At 41.6% G+C, this 17,702-nt stretch overlaps 1 protein-coding gene across 3 annotated transcripts in view; it reads left to right on the top strand.

Annotated features, from left to right (window-relative positions):
* The window catches only part of COL25A1 (collagen type XXV alpha 1 chain), a 512,404-nt gene that overhangs the window by 273,016 nt on the left and 221,686 nt on the right, over nt 1-17,702 (top strand). The window lies entirely within an intron of this gene.

Below are 17,702 nucleotides of genomic sequence, written 5' to 3'. Positions count from 1 at the left end.
AGCGTGGTCCGGGGAGAGGGGCTTAGCTTATATACTCGTTTACTTTATTCAGAGGAAGCATTGGCTTCCAAATATCTTTTGCAGTCTTCCTGCCACATTCAAGGATGGAACATAAATCATGTTAGAAATCACGGTGCTTCTGTAACTGACTTTCAGTTCTTGCTTAATGCGAGGCAGATGGCATGCCCTGGGCCTAGGAGCCTGATTCTTTGGCTTCTTATTTAAGCCTCTGTCTTTAAAACTAGAAACAAACCACTACTGCCCATAGGAAACTGTGGAGATTATAGCCAGAATAGTATTCAAGGCTTCTGTTTGTGGATGTACGTATTAGGCAGGCCAAGAGGTAGTTAAATCTCATTTCTGCTCATCGTGACTTTCAGGATTCGAGTATTTCCTCTTTGGCTCTTCATAGATTTAGCAGCCACAGAGCTCTTGCTTTCTTGGGGCTATCAGTCCAGGTTCCCTATCTAAACATGTCTATTTTTCTTCCTTTGTTACTATATAAAAAGAAAAGAGGAATCATGTTTTAAGCCTCTGGTAGATGGCCGGCCATATTCTAGGCACTGAATACTTTCATTTTATCTCGCAACCGCTCTCTGAGGTTGCCATTCTAATTGTTTAGTGAGGAAACAGAGGCTCAAAACTGCACAGCGAGAGAGGGTTTGCAAGGCTGCAATTCAGTGATTTAAAATGTTTTCTGCTTACCACATTATCTCAATTTCTTACAAAGTATAAATGTGTTATAACATGAATCATTGGTACATAGGTTTGGCAGGCCATGGGTCAAAAGTTATACCTTGATATCAATAATTACATACATAAGGGCATGACCAAAATGTAAAAAGCTAATTTATAGACAAGCATTAATACTGCCCCAATCTCAACTGCATTTTAAGGATGTTCTACTGTGTTTAACAAATTGAATCAAACCTAAGAAATAAAGTAAAATCATGAATTATCATTCTGACTAAAAGATAACTTAGGTTGCTCACATTTAACAAAATGAGAAACCATTGATTGTGGAAAAGAGGAAAAACATACATTGATTATGCTATCTTTGCTAATACATCGGAGTCTTGCCGTAGTACTTGGGAGCCCGTACTGTGGGGGTCCTTATGGTAATGAATCCTTGGTAATGAAATCCTTTCCAGCCTCCAATTCTTAAACCTCCCATATATGATTTTCAAGAAGTATTTGCTTTTCATCAAATTTTGCTTTAGACTGAGTGCCTTTATAAAATATGTCCACTATGTTTCTTGCATCTGAATAAAAACTAATGAACAGTGACATTATTATGATTAAATAGATTGATCAATTTTATGTTTATTTAGATGCAATATCCAATTATTGACCATTGTAACTTTCAGTGACCATACCCTTACTGTTTTCAGCATCATTTAATTTTATGCGTATTTTTCTTTTTTTTTTTTTTTTTTTATCCTCACCCGAGGATATTTTTCCATTTTTGTACAGATAGAGTGGGAGGGAGAGAGAGAGAGAGAGAAACATCGACGTGAAGGGACACATCGAGTGGTCGCCACCCGCACAACCAACCAGGGCCAGGGACAAACTGCAACCGAGGTATGTGCCCTTAGCGGGAACCGAACCCGGGTCTCTCCGGACCGCAGGCCGACGCTCTAACCGCTGAGCCAAACTGGCCAGGGCTATGCGTATTTTTCTTTCCACTTTTTTCATAAACTGAAATTTGGAAATTTCTATCTTTTTTATTTTTAGAGAATCTTATTTTCCTAGAATATCAAGGCTTATGCTGCCATTTTAATTGCAATTGTGCATGCTTCCCTTCTGTAGATTAAATGTAAAGCCCAAAGGTAGTCTGAAAAGTTAAGTAGTCTTGCTTCCAATGAGCAATTCTTGGCATAGAAGCTGTGTTAAGTAAATCCCTCTATCTTCCTTCTACCATGAGCTTTTGTGGTCCTGTGGCTTCTGAGGTCCTGTGGCTTGTACTAAAATATAACTTGGTGACGCTGATGTGTATTTTCTTGCCATTCACTCTCAGTAGTGCTGAACAGAGCAAAAGACAGCATTAGGGCACTTGCCTGTTTGTTAATAAAGCAACAAACAGTAGGTTGGTTGGCCTGAGGGACAATGGCAGGTTTCTTTTGTCTCTGAGAGTCACCATTTTCCATTGCCCTCCTGAAGTAATACTCTCAAATAAGATTTAAAAAAAAAACCTAACAACTTAATGATAAAATTTAATTTAGGAACCTTACATTTACACTTTCATTGATATAATTTGGAAAACTTGGCTATATCACACTAGAATTATGTGTGGCTAAAGCATTTCTTTTGTCAGTTTCTTTATCCTACATATTGATGTCATTTATAATTTAAAAGTTGAAATACAACTTCAATGAGATCCCACAAATCAATGAACTCTTTGAAATGCTATTCGGCATATCATGTAGTTTTACCCATTTTGACGAAAAGATATGAACTACCACAAGAGTCTCCCGCTGTAAAAGGTTGCAAAGGAGCAATTTTACTTATAATGTATGTAACTTATTTTGTTACTATCAGGTACTTTTTTCTATTTCCTTCCTCATAAAGGTAGGTATCAAAACATAGTTCTCAAGGAATCCATTCAGATGCTTTGAGCACCTAGCTCAGACATCACTAATGTGTTTGCTACAATGATTTGCCCGACCGTTTTGTTAACCTGACTGCAGATGGCATGAAATGGTACTCTCTGCTTTGGATAAAGGAGATTCACGATCCAATAAGGAGCAAAGAACATGATCAAATTTACAAAAGGACTCCAAGGTTTTCAAATGTAGCAAATATTTCACTAGTTTTGACCTTTTTTTAGAGTCATTGGGGGATGCAGGTTTTCTGCCCTTTTGTTCAAAAAGGAGGAACCGCCCTGGCCAGTTTGGCTCAGCGGTTAGAGCGTCGGCCTGCAGTCCAGAGAGACCCGGGTTCAGTTCCCGCTAAGGGCACGTACCTCAGCTGCATTTTTTCCCCGGCCCTGGTTGGCTCGTGCCGGTGGCAACCTCTTGATGTGTCCCTTTCACGGCCCTGGTTGGCTCGTGCGGGTGGCAACCTCTTGATGTGTCCCTTTCATGTCAATGTTTCTCTCTCTCTCTTCCTCCCACTCTATCTGAACAAAATATGGAAAAATGTCCTCGACTGAGGATAAAAAAACAAAACAAAACAACAACAACGACAAAACCAAAAAGGAGGAACCATTCTAACAGCCACAGGTAACAGAATCAAACCAGTCCAGTAACTAACCAGAAGAGCCAGGAGACCTGTTTTAAGTGGCTTTTTAAAATTTGTGTCTATCAAGTCCTATTATTGTCCTTGATTGACAGAAATATGATTGACAGAAATTGACAGAAATATGTTGGTGGCATAAGCCCTGTGAGGTGTGAATACGACCCTGTTGAGCAGCCCCAGCTTTTGTCAGGTGGATTTGAAGTCCCGAATCTTATTGACAGATGAATGAAGCAGACTTAGCCAAGTTAAACTTACAATGCTGTTTCTGCCAATGTGATAAATGAATTACGAAAAGAAGTCTCTGCAGAACTTTTAAATGAGAAACTCTGCTATCTTCATATCGAAGAAACAATATAACTTTTAAGTCTATAGTAAATCTTTTCCAGGTATACTAATATACAATTTATAATCACTGACTACCACATGCCACTTGACATGACGAATCCAACACCAGCTCTGAGGACTAGAGTATTATTATACCCACTTTACACAGGACAAAACTGAGGGTTGGGTAAATTAGGTAAGTTGCCCATGGACTCACAGAAGGCAGAACCAGGATGTGAACCCAGGCCTATCTCTCTTCAAAGTTCATTTCCCCCTAGATTTCAACAAGATTGTTTTTCAAGCATGTAAGGTTTAAGTGTTACCACTTTCTTTGCAGGTATTTTCTTTGTTGTATCTTACCCTACCATTTATTTTTTTATTTTATTTTTTTTTATCCTCACCCGAGGACATTTTTCCATTTTTTGTTCAGATAGAGCGGGAGGGAGAGAGAGGAAGAGAGAGAGAGAGAAACATCGATGTGAAAGGAACACATCGAGTGGCTGCCACCCGCACGACCAACCAGGGCCGGGGACAAACTGCAACCTAGGTACGTGCCCTTAGCGGGAACCAAACCCGGGTCTTTCTGTACCGCAGGCCGACGCTCCAACCACTGAGCCAAACCGGCCAGGGCACCCTACCATTTATTATTTATGGTTCATTTTAAGCTTTTCTTGGCTGTCCATAGATCTTACATCTTGTATGTGCTCTTTCATACTGCCTGTTACTCAAGACAAACTTATAAATCATCTAATTCTCATCTACTGGAAGTAAACTGTGTGGAAGTATGAGGTTTAGCTCTTGAGTCAAGGAAACAGAATATAAAATGTTCATGGAATTTTCAGCCAATCTTCCTTTAGTTGCTTCAATTATTACATCCCTATTTAATTATTAAAAGAGTTGTATTTCTATTTGAGCTTAAAGAATGTGCTTTTGAATGTGTAGTAACTGTTATTTTTTCTATAATAATGGGGTATTATTCTTGATGGAGTAAGCAAACCATTTATCTTGTAGTAAGCACTATTGCTACAAAGCACCAGGATGGCTAGATAAAGTCAGATGTAGTCATCTTAACAAACAAACCAAACCTGGAGAATTATCTTGTGTTTAAAGGCTGTTTGGGGACAGAATTTGAGTAGAATGATGGTAGGCTGTCACAGATGGGTAGTTCATTTTGGGACCCTGCACACCAGTTTGTCTCCTGGAACAACAGGTAGAAACAGACTATAACTATAATTCTTACACAGAATAGATTCCCCAGTGCCTTTTCATGTCTTCTGTTTTGAGTGATTCAAGCTACCATGTTTGAGGAGGGAACTCTGTTCAGTGATGACCTATTTCAATGCTTCCTATGATGTTGTTTCTGTAGATTTTGTGCCAGATTAAGTAGACCTTTGGAATTCCTAATGGAGCAAAGAAAATGGGTAAATCTACACAATGAAATAAATAAAAGTGTTAAAAAAAAAAAAAAAAAAAAGCAAAGGAGGAGGAAATAGACATACAAAAATATTGACAATATTTTTCTTTGCAACCTTAATTTCTCTCCTGGCCTATTTCTGGATACCATCTGTTTTAGAATAATGTTTGTTATTATAACAGACACCCTCTGACATGTTAGTGGCTTACCACAATAGAAATCTATTTCTTATACATGGTGAGGGTCGATGCCCCTTGCAGGGACCCAGCTATGTGGAGTCTCTGCCATCTTTCGTATATGTGTTCTAGGGTCACCCTGGGCATAGACTCACAGCCATCAGATAACATAAATAAGGAAAAAGAATAGAGGATCAGAGGAAGTACAACATTTTATGGTTTATATCACTTCTGACCACATTTCTTTGGCAAGAGTCAGGTCACATTTTCACACCTGAAAACATGGGAAGGAGAGAAATGGAACTGTGAGCTCAGAAGAAAAATAAACAAGTTTGGTCACCAGCCAATCTCTGCTGCCCTGTCTGGAAATAATTCCTGAAGAAATAGAACCACAAACCCCCAGAGAGATGTGCATAGGTATGTCACTTGGGTAATAGTGTGACCTGTGTCTTACTGTAATATTTTAGACAAGAAACACTTCATCAAAACTATTATCACTAGAAACCTTGAACAGAAAGAGAAATTTAAAAAAATAAGGAAGAGCCCTGGCAGGTTTGGCTCAGTGGTTGCAGCGTTAGCCCACAGTCCGAAGGGTCAAGGGTTCTTCTATTCCCTGTCAAGGGCATGTACCTGGCTTGTAGGTTTGATCCTCAGCCCCGGTTGGGTTCTCTCTCACATCGATGTTTCTCTCTCTCTCTCTCCCTCAGTCTCTTCCACTCTATCTAAAAATCAATGGAAAAATATCCTCAGGTGAGGATTAATGAAACAAAAAAAGATTTTTTTTTTTCTTTTTAAGAGAGCAGCATAGAATTTGGGGTTGGTTTGTAAGAAGAAAAGGGTGTTGTTAATGCCAGGCCATGAGCCTTAGGCCCCCAGGATACTTTATAACCTCATGGATAATGAAGGCTTTTTATTTTCAAGCAGTTGCAGAATCTAAAGCACCAATAGACAGTACTGTGGCCTCTTACTTCCTACTTTTTCTCTTGCCACTGAATGGCTTCATCACTTTGTATTGGGTCCAGGGGAACTAGACATAATTCTAGATATTATCTTGTTTCATATCCCCACTAGTTTCAGGTCACAGTTTAAGTTTTACTAATCCTTTTGTGAAACAATGACTAAACTTTTAGTGTCACTTTTATGAGGTTTGAAGAGTGAGCAACTGTCATTTTTATGGTAGGAAATATGATTAAAACAAAAAAAAAATGAGTTTAAAGATGAATCCTCTCTGTCCCAAAGATATTTGGTAGATGAAATAAGGGCTAGAAGAGTGTTTCTTTTTAGATTAAAAATTAAAAAACAAACAGAAAACACAAAGCAGTCAGAATTATTCAAAAGGAGCCTCTCAGATTTAAAGTCTTTGCTGTTGGTTGCTAATTGGCCACCTGCATGCTTTCTACTATCCAGTCTATAAACAACTGGACTGTCCTGTCACTTCTTCCTGTTTGGCTCCCTTGTGACCAAATACTTAGTCACGTTGCTGAATTCCTAGTGCTGTCTGCCTATGCAGACCCATAAATATCTTACGGGAAAAATTAGAGAAGTAATTATATGGCTTAAGTAAATTTGTGAGGCAATAACTACCCATAGTCAGGAGAGCCACTCTGAAATAACATGCTATTAGGAAGCAGTTTGGATACATTTTTAACATGTTACCATTCTGAACAAGGTCAAATGAGTGACTTAAGGATGAATCATTGTTTCCTCATGAATGGCTAAGCATTTACTAATCTTCCATAGCACATGACTACAGAGAGGGCCTCAGTTCTCCATTCTTCCAAACCAGCTACTTAAAATGCTATGATTTCCTCTTATATAAAGAGTGGCTCCTTAATTTCTGATGATGTGGACACAATGGAACTGGCCTACATTTGGGCCAAGTTAACTAAGTGACTTGTTTGCTCTGAATTGGGCCCTGGACTATAATATAGAATAAACATCCTCCTTTAGTTATTAAATGAACTTTAATCCTTGCTTTGGTGGAATTAAAGAGACATTAAGCCTGGCCAGTGTGGCTCAGTAGTTGAGCATTGACCCATGCACCAAGAGATCCCTGTCAGGGCACATGCCCAGGTTGTGGGTCATATCCCCAGTTGGGGGCATGCAGGAGGCAGCCAATCGATGTTCTCTCTCTCTCTATCTCTCTCTATCTCTATCTCTATCTCTGTCTCTGTCTCTGTCTCTATCTCTATCTCTCTCCCCATCTCTCTAAAATCAATAAAGAAAAAAAATTTAAAATAAATGAATAAAATAGAGAGACATTAAGCTATGGAATCTAAAATGTCCCAAGTTACCTAAATGTTCTTATGTTGTTGTTGTTTTTAGTCCTTATGAATGATTTTTGTGGCTTATAAAAAGTTTGCTTTGTTACTTTTTCACCTTATCTCAGTTATGCCATTTGGCATCCCAGTGACAGTCCCTGGAAGCTGGAGTCCCCACCCACTGTGGTCATTAACCACAGAGCATGCGCCTGAGCAGGGTCCCTCTGATGATTACAAGCTGCGGGCGGGGCTTCGGGGCTCCCGCCACGAGGCCCAGCAACCTTCAGACCACCGCCCTGCCTGCCAGAGGCCACAGCATCCCTGGGTGGTGCCGAGCAGACCAGGTGCAGGGGGGACATCAGGTCTTGTGTCAGGACTGGGCCTGACAAGGCCACGTATGATATGGTGGTACACACTGGACTGAGTGGACAGACCAGTAAGGCCTGTGATGCGGTGGTACACACTGGACTGAGTGGACAGACCAGTAAGGCCTGTGATGCAGTGGTACACACTGGACTGAGTGGACAGACCAGCGAGGCCCGTGATGCGGTGGTACACACTGGACTGGGTGGGCAGACCAGCGAGGCCTGTGATGCAGTGGTACACACTGGACTGAGTGGACAGACCAGTAAGGCCCGTGATGTGGTGGTACACACTGGACTGAGTGGACAGACCAGTAAGGCCCGTGATGCGGTGGTACACACTGGACTGAGTGGACAGACCAGCGAGGCCCGTGATGCGGTGGTACACACTGGACTGAGTGGACAGACCAGCGAGGCCCGTGATGCGGTGGTACACACTGGACTGGGTGGACAGATCAGCGAGGCCCACTCTGGTTCTGAGGCTGACTTGCTGTGTAGTTTTAAACAAGATTATTTCTTGTCCCTTGGTGGGTCTGTTTTCTGGTTAGCTCTGTCAATGAGAACTAGGAATGATATTTTTAATGAATTTTTTATTTTCACAAGTCCTCATGCTTTCTTAAGATTTGTTTAGGGTTAAATAAAATAAAGCCTTTTCAATTCTTACTTGCTAATATTTTTATTCTCAAAAAAAATGTATGCCCTAGCTTTTATTTCTACAGAATATTTTATTAGAAAGTATTTCTGTATGGTCAAGGAAATGAATAAAGGATGGACTCATAGGATATAGTGGCAGAAGAGACTCCTTATTAGTAATTGATTCATGTAATTATTTAAAATATTCATTCACTGATTTATTCATCAAACTCATGATGAATGCCTACTATGTGCCATGCCCTCTGCTATATATGATGGGGATAAAATATCAAATAAGACACAGTCACTGTCTTCAAGGACCTTAGAGTCCAGTGAGCACAAAACAAAATAAAAACAAAGCAATATTCTGTGAGCAGTATGCTCAGGGTGTGATAAGGTACAACGGGGGACAGCAGAGGAGCCCAGAACCCGCATTAGGATGGGGAGGGGTCGGGGACGCCCCTGGGGCTGAGGCGCATCGAGGCATTGTCAAAGCGAAGAACCGAAGCAGCCAGTGCTTTCTGGGAGGAGGACACTTTCAAAGCCTTTGAGACACAGGAAAGAATTGGCACTTGGGGAAACTGTATGTTAAATGAGGTTGAAATGTAAAGTCCAAGGAGGATATTAGGATGTCAATAGTACGAGCAGAGGTCAGAGTAGGATGAGGCTGTGAAGGACCTTACATGCCTCGTTAAGTAATTGTCCTACAAGTATACAGAGTCTGCAGGGGCGGCATGCTCAGACAGACATCTGGGGAAGATAACTCTTGCTAACGGACAGGAAGAGGACAAAGGGAAGAGAGCAGCATTAGGGTGTTGTTGCATTTATTTATACATAAACTGGCCTAAAGAAATGTGGAGAATGGGATATATTCAGGGAGTATTAATGAAGTAGACATGGCAGAAATGTATGACTAGATGTAGGGGTGAGGGGAGGGAGAAGTTGGGGTAATTTTAGGTCTTGCTGTGGGGAATAACAGAGTGGGACAGGGGGATAGAGAATATAGAAGGAAGAGCAGGTTTGGGTGGGGGATGATGCTGAGGCCTGGTGTGGCGTTGCTGAATTTTAGATGCATATAGAAACTTCAAGTAACCACTTGACTGTGTTGGTATTCCCCCGGGGAGAAGTCTGCACTGGAGTGAGAGCTTTAGGAATAGTCTAAGTAGAGCTGGTTGCTGAGGTGGTTAAAGCAGATCAGGCTACTCGGCTCATGAGAGTGGAACCCCCCTCCCCAAGAGTGCATCATTTAAAGACAGAAGAATCTGGCCCTCGGGAGACTGAGATGGAGTGCGTGGAGAGGTGGGAGCAGAGATAAGACATACTGCTGTCATGGGAGACGCGAGGAAAAACCTCAGATGCAGAGAGTGGTAACGCAGTGTCAGATGCAGTAAAGGGCAAACAGGATAACGGCTGAGAGGTCTCCTTTTGTTTACCAATAAAAAAGGCCCCAGCACCGCTGTTCAGAGCAGCCCGTGCACATTCATGAACTTGCTTTGTTCCCTGACTGTGGTCTACACTCAGCAGCCACTTTGCCTCGGGTGGTAAAATGGGCAGGATTTGAATCAAGCACAGCTGGAAAACCCGTGTGTCCTCAGGACAACACATTCTAGTAAAATGTCCCCTTCGGCTGTTCCCACAGTGTGAAGTAAGAGGTGTAGCATCTGGAGGGAGGGTACATGCACACCCTGTCATGTTGCCCCTTGTAGCTTCTAAGCACAAAGGGAGGCCTTCTGTTTGGTTTCTCCCTCCCTCTCTCCTTTCATTCCTTAAATTGTTTTTAAAATATAGTCTGTCTCAGACAGCTTTTTATCTGGTTGACAAGAAAAGTGTTTACCTATGTTTTCTATTCATTAATAATACAAGTCATTTTATGCTTAAATGCCCAATGAATGCGCCAGGTAAACACAGCACTCGTTTATTAAGCATACGGATGGCCAGGGAAATGGGAACTTGAGCCGAGACTTGGAAGATGGGAAATGATGGGCCAGTAAAGAGGAGGTGGCCTGAGGAGCGGGTGGCAGTGAGCCTCGGGAGAGGCCACGGTGTCAGCTAGGAGCAGGGGTTGTCATGGGAGGGTCGCTCCGGATTCCACGTGCAGAGCCTTGAATCCCAGTTAGCATTTTTTTATTTTCAATTCTAAGAGAAAAATTCTTGAGCAATTGGTGAGCAATAAATGGAAGCCTATTTAGAATGACTGGTCTGACAGTGATTTTCAAAAAAGCTGCTGGGAGCCACCTGAAGACAGGCTTAAAGGCAGGCATGGGACGAGCTTCATGTGAGAAAGTCAGGAAGGAAGAATTCTAGGACTGTAAAGTGGACACGGGGCGTGAGCCGGAGGAGAAGGGCCACGGCATTGGGCGTGGGCGGGCAGCTATTCAAAAACAGGAGCCTTTCCTGGGGGACAAAATTTCAGTCAGTGTTGAGTATTTTAATTTATTGGTAAGATACCAAGTGAAGATGTTTATTGACTTTGACAGATACCAAATCTTTCTCATTGTGACCAAAAATGATCACGTGGGGTTATATTTTCTCTACACTGTATGACTGGCAAAGTCGGAGTATAGATGCTCCTGAAAATGGCAAACAGATGAAGATTGAAAGAAGCCACTGGAGTTTCCAATAAAAGTGACCTTGGTGTTAGTAGCAGTCAGGGTTCTCCATAGAAAGAGAACTAATAGAATATACATATGTGGAGAGAGAGAGATTTTAGGGATCTGGCTGACGCGACATTGGAGGTTGGTAAGTCCAAAATCTGTAGGGCAGGCAAACAGGCTGGAAACCGAGACAGGGTTTTTATGTTATGGTTTGAGGCAAAATTACTTCTTCTCTGGGAAACCTCAGTTGTTGCTCTTAAGGCCTTCAACTGATTGGACAAAGCCCAGTCACATTATCGAGTGTAATTTGCTTTATTTAAAGTCAGCTGATTGTAAATGTCAATCACATTTATAAGATGTCTTCACAGCAACGTCTAGACTAGTGTTTGACCAAACAACCAGGCAACATAGATTAGCCACGTTGACACAAAACCATTATGGCGATGTTTTCAAATAAGCGCCTCTTCGAGCTGTACTTTTTCAGGTCCCTGTCGAGCAGGCACAGGTATACCCGCACGCTTGTCCTCTGTTGCTGTCTTCTCCCTTCTCTGGACATCCTCCCTCCTTCCTCCTTCCAACCGTTTCATGATTCAGCTTTCATGTTCCACGTGCTTAGCCATATAACTGGCTGCTGTGTAAATACACATTTTTCACTTGAACCAGCATTCTTTGCTATTAATTACGCAGTACCTTTCATTGGAAGTTAGAGCTCAAAGGCCTGTTACCTAGAACCCTGTGAAGTAGGCAGGGCGGCTAGGATTGCTCTGTGTTACTCAGGAGCTGTACCTGGCTCAGGGCAGTGGAGTAACGTACCTGGGCATGTGCTCGTAAGTGCACGTGGACAGCACTAAGTCCTAGAATGCGTATATTTGATCTTGTTGTAGCGAATAAACACAGACCTGCACACTTTTTAGAGAAAGAAGCAGCAAGAGTGTCTCTGCTACTTGCCACGGTTGAGGAAAAATTTGGAACCAATGTGAAAGGAAGCGCTGAGTGACGTGCATTTCTGCCGCCCAGAGCCCATATCCAGATGCAGGGAAAGGACAAAAATGGAGCAGCAGGGCCTGGCCAGGGACTGAGGTGAGCACAGGTCAGGGGGTCCAAGGGCTGCAGACCACACAGAGAGGCAAGGGGCTTGCTCCCCCTGGTCACAGCTCCTCCATACTCTCCTTCCTCCTAGTCTCTGACCTGTTACATCGTACAGTGTTCTGTGCAAGGAGAGTCGAGATAGGAAAACTAGGGCATCTATACAAAGTGGCTGAATCACCACTTCCTTCTATTAATAAACAAATTAAATCCATATTTGTGTAGCTAACCCACAGAAAAAGAAGAGAGAATGTTTGGCAGGCACAGTAGAAACCCAATCTGGAAGCTACAAATTTAAAAACAATTATTTTAAATTTCATATGACAAACTTCCTTTCAGAGGCTTCCGTTAGCTGCATCTATGTTCGGGTACTCTTCCGAATATGAGCAAATATGAGCTTTGTGCTGCCCGGAGCTGTGACTTTATAGGTCACATGAAAGCATATTTTAGTCCTGAACTGCAGACACAGGCTTATGTTCCGATGTATAATGTCATTCAACAGTAGTAGTCGCACATACTTTGTCTCTTGATTTGCAGTTTGGGGAACAATTTCAACTTGTTCCCTTCCAGAGCACATTATTAACAATTGATTGACATACAGTTTCGGGCTTTTTCACAGGTGAGAGTGAAAATTGAAAGAGTGGATTAGAGAGTTCTCTGCAGTCACCCTGGGTAATTTATCGCCCTTTTGCTATAACGGCTGAACGTATATAACTTTCACCATATGTAGCCTCCATTTAGACGTCTAATCAATGGTAAAGAATAAGAACTGGTTTTTAAAATCCATCCCTTGGAGTGGAACTAATCAGCTTGTGGTTTCCTTTCAGATACTCTGACCATTATCCAATATGCCCTATATATCCTCAGACGGGAAATGACCGAAAGTTCCACTTCCAGTTGTGGGGTCTTTATGCTGATGCCCCTGTCCATGTCCACCCAACCCTCTACTTTGCATATTAAAGTTAAGCCTCTAATCATTGATTCTTCGTGTCCGTCTGGAAAGTTGATCTGGCATTGCAATTACATACAAACTCAGTTTGTACGTTATGTGGCATGAGTTGAAAAGAAACTATTTTTGAATTCTTGTATTGTTTACCAGTTTGAAAGATGAGGATTCGTTCCTTTGCTGGACTAGATCCCCTGGGTTTTATTTGTTAAGAATGTATTTTCCCATAGGCATTAACTACCCTGTTTAAAGGGGAAAAAATTCCCTAGTTTATCTTCCGTTTGGTGATGTTAGTCGAGTTTAGGAGGCGAGCCTTTGCAGAGCATAAACAAACTGATGGCAATTTCAGATCGCTGGAACATTTGTAACAAAATGAAAAGAAAAATTGCTCGACCTTGTATCAAATATCCTAATTTGTAAGAAACTCACTACAGAAATTGCATATTCCCTATAATATGAAGTTTCCTATGTGCATATAAATAATCAAAACCACAAGGCAAATGAGATTGGAATGGGAAACCTCCTCCTATTCATCATTATGAGGAGGGGAAGCTTTTATTTGGTCATTAGAAGTATCATTAAAGACTAGGCAGTTGCTTTTATTCCTATTCATTTCTAGAACTTCCCAGTAACTATTAACTAAAGCACCTCAATCATTTCTGGGGCTTGGGTTCTGTTAAAAATAAATTAAGCAGAAAGCTTTTGCTCATGTAAATTATTACTGAAAATTGACCTGTCTTCTCTCTCTATGGTAGTAGAACTCAATTAATTGCCCTAAAGTACAGTGATTCACAAGATGTGAACTACTTTAGTGCTTTCAGTGATTTGTAATACCCTTAGCATATTGTTAGTAAGTTAGACTCCATGCACAATGTAAGCATTCTTTTTGGGAAGCGTTTTGATAACGAAAGGGATGGTTTGTATTAGAATATTTCTTGTTTGGGGACTGGAAGTCAGCCTCATGTCAGGTGTGAAATGTTTCCTTGCTACATGTTTCTTTTGCTCCCTGACAGTAGCTACAGCAGGTGACTTACTATTAAAATCTATATCTCTTATAAATAGACATCTCTTGTTACATATTTGTCCTCACCTTGTCTCAGTCTGTGTGGGCTAGCCTTTTAAATACGTTAGGATACCAAGAATGCTCTATCAATAGTATTCTTAAACTATAGAGCTTCAAAATTCTTACCTTTAAACTATAACCAAAATTAGGTAAATATTGTTTGGCCTTACTCATTAAAGGCATCATATGAAGCCCAGTAATGTAAATATATGTATTTATATAAAACTAGTGCCTTGTCTAACATCCAAATATAAATACTAAAAGACCCATAGTGGAGTACTGCGTTCTAATATTAGGCATTTAAAGTCTTTTAATTTATTTCTAACAAATTTAGAAATGCTGACCAAGATATTGACTCTTTTGTCAGGATATCTTGTAGCTCAAACTTTTCTGCTAAGTAGAAAACAGTTATTTTTAGAAGAAGGCTCTTTCCCTGAGATTTTGATCTTCAAATCATGAAAAGCTTCAGAGTGACTTTGGTCTAGATGACGGCGTAGGTAAACTTGGTACTCGCCCCCTCCCACAACCACATCAAAATTACAACTAAACTATAGAACAACCATTATTCAGAACCACATGAAATCAAACTGAATGGAAGTCCTACAGCAATGAAATTAAAGAAGAAGCTACATCGAGACTGGTAGGAGTGGTGAAGGCGTGGAAGGGCTGGTCCCACACCCACGTGTAGCAAATAAAAATCAGGAGGACACCTCAGGTGGGAAGGTCCTCCCTGAGGACTGAGCAGTCCCCGACCCATACTAGGCTCCCAGCTCAGGGTTCCAGTGCCAGGAAGAGAATCCCCATAACTTCTAGCTGTAAAAACCAGTAGGAATTGAGGCTGAGGGAGGCCACTGGAGCCCCAGGCAGCTTCTCTTAAAGGGCCCACACATGGACTTACTCAGATTTGCACCCCCCAGACTCCAGCATGGGGGAGGCATCTTGAAAGGCACCAGAGACATACAGGGAAGAACTGAGCTGTTTGGCACTGGAGCGAGGGCTGGAGAGGTGGCTTTCACCTAGACAGACATGCTGGCAGAAGCCTTTGATCCTTTGGTGAGCCCTATCCTGGGGTGGCAGATGCTGCCATATCTGGGACTCCAGCCTCCTGGTTCACACTGTTTGCCCCGCCCTGGTGATTCCCTGAGGCCCTGCCCCACCCAGCTTTTGGGCCCACCCAAAACGTTTACCACAGGATTGGCCTATCTTGGGTCCTGCTTCAGAGTTTCCTAAAATCTCTCAAACAAGCAGCATTTGGTCTCAGTGAGCCCCATACCTTGCAGTATGTGGCCCCAGGCCTGGCACTAGAAGCAGCCAGCCTTGGTTCACAACTTGGCTTTTCCTGGGCACCTCTAAGCCCAGCATGAGAAGCAGCCATCGGCAGATCACTTTGTAGCTTATGCCAGGTGGCCCTGGATAGAATACAAGCAGTGGCTGACCTTGCCCCAGAGCCAGGACACCCAGTGGACAGCACCAGCACCTGAACCCAACCACCTCAAGTGACACACTCAGTGAGTGTACCAGAACCCTGCTGAAGTAAGTCTTTCTCTCTGTGGTGGGCCCTTACACAGCTGATCCTCCAAGGTAGTCAGAGGCCAGTGGTCAGTGGGCACAGCCAGTCCTTGCAGCTGATCAGACTGAGTAAATCCCTCCTGTTAATGTGCCAACAGCAATCAAGACTCAATTACAACAGAAGGTTGTACAGTCCACACTTGGGGTGCACCTAGAGGGCCCAGGTGGGGTGAGCTGGGAGGCTGTGCCACTGGTTCCTACGGGACACCTACAATAATAGGCCACCCTATGAAGCCTAGGAGACATAGCAACTCTCCCTAAAACATAGAAACAATCATAAGGAAGCAACCAAAATAAGGAGACAAAGAAACATGTTCCAAATGAAAGAGAAGAACAAAACTCCAGGAAAAGAATTAAACAAAATGAAGATAAGCAATCAATCAGATGCAGAGTTCAAAACACAGGTTATAAGGTTGCTCAAGGAACTTGGTGAGAACTTCAAAGAACTTGAGAACTCCAAGGAACTTAGTGAGAACATCAACAACATAAAAAAAGACCAGTCAGAAATGAAGGATGCACTAACTGAAATAAAGAATTATTTACAGAAAATTAATAGTAGAGTAGGTAAAGCCAAGAAGTAAACCATCAATTTGGAATATAAAGAAGCAAAAAACACCCAGTCAGAACAGCAAAAAGAAAAAAGAATCCAAAAAAATGAGGATAGTGTAAGGAGCCTCTGGGACAACTTCAAGTGTGCCAACATTCACATCATAGGGATGCCAAAAGGAGAAAAGAGAGAACAAGAAACTGAAAACCTATTTGAAAAAATGATGACAGAAAACTTCCCTAATTGGTGAAGGAAACAGGCATACAAGTCCAGGAAGCACGAAGAGTCCCAAACAAGATGAACCCTAAGCGGCCCACACCAAGACCCATCATCATTGAAATGCCAAAGGTTAAACACAAAGAGAGAATCTTAAAAGCAGCAAGAGAAAAGCAGTCCGTTACCTACAAAGGAGCTCCCATAAGACTGTCAGCTGATTTCTCAAAAGAAACTTTGCAGGCCAGAAAGGAGTGGTAAGAGATATTAAAGGTGATGAAAAGCAACGACCTACAACCAAGATTACTCTATTCTGTAAAACTATCATTTAGAATCGATGGACATATAAAGAGTTTCCCAGACAAGAAAAAGCTAAAGAAGTTAATCACCACCAAACCAGTATTATATGAAATGTTGAAGGCGAAGAACAAAAATATGAACAATAAAATGGAAATTAATACATACGTATCAACAATTGAATCTACAAACAAAATGAGCAAGCAGAATAGAAACAGATACAGAGAACTTTTGGTTGCTTGCCAGATGGGCGGGGGGTGAGGGGATGGGTGAAAAAGATGAAGGAATTAAGAAGTACAAATTGTTAGATTGATGAACCTCAAAGGAAAGTGGGGAGGGAGGGTAGGATGAGATAAACCAAATAACTTCTATGCATATATGCATAACCAATGGACTCAGACAAAGTGTGGGGAAGGCAGGAGGGGGAAGGATTGGGGAGGAGGGGATCAATGGGGATAAAGAGAGGGAACATCTGTAATACATTCAATATAAAGATAAGTTAAAAAGTAATAATAAAAAAAAGCTTCAGAGTATATGAAATTTGAAAACTATAGAATTTTAGTTGATGGAAACATGGGAGAGTGAGTCAAAGTTGTCTTTTCATTTTGATGAACCAGAAGTGGAGCCCACACAGGAATTTGAAGGCAGACATTGTCGCACTGACACAGACATATTGTGCAGTGATGAAAATGAACACATGAATCATGAAACACATGAAACGTGGTATGTTTTATCTAAATTAATTTATTTCTAAGGGAATATTTTTTAAATGCTTCATATTTTAAAATGTTCAATTCATCAAAGTCATCATGTCACATCTGTTGCAAAGATTCATCTCTTGCTGAACTGTAGCCAACAAGTTTTCCAGAAATGACATTTTTCACAGTTTATTGTGTTCTCATCATCACGGCATAAACCACATCAAGTGTTTCTTGAGGGATGCTCAATATGAATCAGCCATGTGCATTTGGTTTCTGCTC

The sequence above is a fragment of the Molossus molossus genome, unplaced genomic scaffold (assembly GCF_014108415.1).
Source record: "Molossus molossus isolate mMolMol1 unplaced genomic scaffold, mMolMol1.p scaffold_m16_p_1, whole genome shotgun sequence".
Taxonomy (NCBI): domain Eukaryota; kingdom Metazoa; phylum Chordata; class Mammalia; order Chiroptera; family Molossidae; genus Molossus; species Molossus molossus.
Note: the sequence above shows the minus strand (reverse complement) of the source record. Positions and strands in the feature narration are given on the sequence as shown.